This window comes from Schistocerca cancellata, chromosome 1 (assembly GCF_023864275.1).
Source record: "Schistocerca cancellata isolate TAMUIC-IGC-003103 chromosome 1, iqSchCanc2.1, whole genome shotgun sequence".
In the NCBI taxonomy this organism is placed as follows: domain Eukaryota; kingdom Metazoa; phylum Arthropoda; class Insecta; order Orthoptera; family Acrididae; genus Schistocerca; species Schistocerca cancellata.
The window spans coordinates 616,071,829-616,073,280 of NC_064626.1; the positions used below are offsets into that span (position 1 = coordinate 616,071,829).

General features: G+C 50.9%; 1 pseudogene; it reads left to right on the forward strand.

The window, feature by feature from the left end:
• The first annotated feature begins 371 nt into the window (after positions 1-371).
• LOC126103736 (5S ribosomal RNA) lies at positions 372-489 on the forward strand (annotated as a pseudogene).
• The last annotated feature ends 963 nt before the right edge of the window (positions 490-1,452 follow it).

Here is a 1,452-nt window from a genome sequence, read left to right on the forward strand (position 1 = left end):
GTCCCCGGGAGTCGGAAAACGTGAACAGGCAGCGGGCAGAAGGGAGGCAGCGGCGCTGGCGTGGCGGCGGCGACGGCGGCGGCGGCGGCTGTGGCTGTAGCGGTGCATCGACCCAGCGAGGGCGCCGCGCTGGCCGGAAGCGGGCCGAGCTGCCGCCTCCATACCACCCGCGCCGCCACCCCCGCCCAAAAGGACTAATGGACGGCGCGTCGCCGTGCAACAAGGGCAGCTACCCTGTAGGCTTCTGTCGCGTTCCTACCCCACTCCACCCACTCCTGTAGCGACGTTGCAAACTGCCTTTCACATTACCAAATGCATCACTTCTTTGTGTGACTGGTGAATGTAAGTACTGATACCTATACTGTTTATTTGGCAATGGCCTTGCCGCAGTGGATACACCGGTTCCCGTGAGATCACCGAAGTTAAGCACTGTCGGGCGTGGTCGGCACTTGGATGGGTGACCATCCAGGCCGCCATGCGCTGTTGCCATTTTTCTGGGTGCACTGAGGCTCGTGATGCCAATTGAGGAGCTACTCGACCGAATAGTAGCGGCTTCGGCCAAGAATACCATCATAACGATCAGGAGAGCGGTGTGCTGACCCCACGCCCCTCCTATCCGCATTATCCTCTGAGGATGACACGGCGGTCGGATGGTCCCGATAGGTCACACATGGCCTGAAAATGCTTTTTGTATATGCTGTTTATTTATTCAAGTTTTACACAATTCGACATTGGTGTAATTTTAAGCAACAGTTCATGATTTAAAGGATTTCCCAGACAGTTCCTTTTACAAACGATGTGTGCACAGCGAACTCCTTGCTCCACAGTGTCAAAGAAAGAACGCCATTGCAACAACCAAGACTAAATGGCGCAGCTGGTTGATAAATTGAAGGTGGGCCTACGCCACATTGTTTTGGTTGTTCTAGCGGCGAAATATGGCACCGTGGCGCGCCAATTTCGATGTGAAGACTGCGGACAAGTTCCTACAAACAAACAAAAAGACTGCCTAGCGGCGAGTAGGACTGGCACACTGAAAGTTCCGTACACACTTGATGACGTATAGAGACTGTTCATACTTTGCGAGAATTGAGAATGTCAAACATTTTTGCCTGTTATCGACATCGATACTGGCAAGATATCGGTCCCAGGTATGCCATGATTTTCGAGAATGTATTGATTTCAGTGATATAAATGTAACACGAAGTCGTGTAGGAGGCAATTGGCCATTATAATAAAAATCAGTAGTACTGCATTCAGGCTTAGTCGTCACAACGGTAAAAGTCAGACACCAGAGCGGCTTTATTGCTCACACGACGCGTTTGGGTGTTTACCCGTCATCAGATATCCATGAGCAATTTCCGCCCGTAGATATGACGTCTCAAGTTGTATGTGAAACAAACATTCGCAAAATAGTGTTCATTTGGTTGTACTGCAAAAGCTTGCATCTTCCCA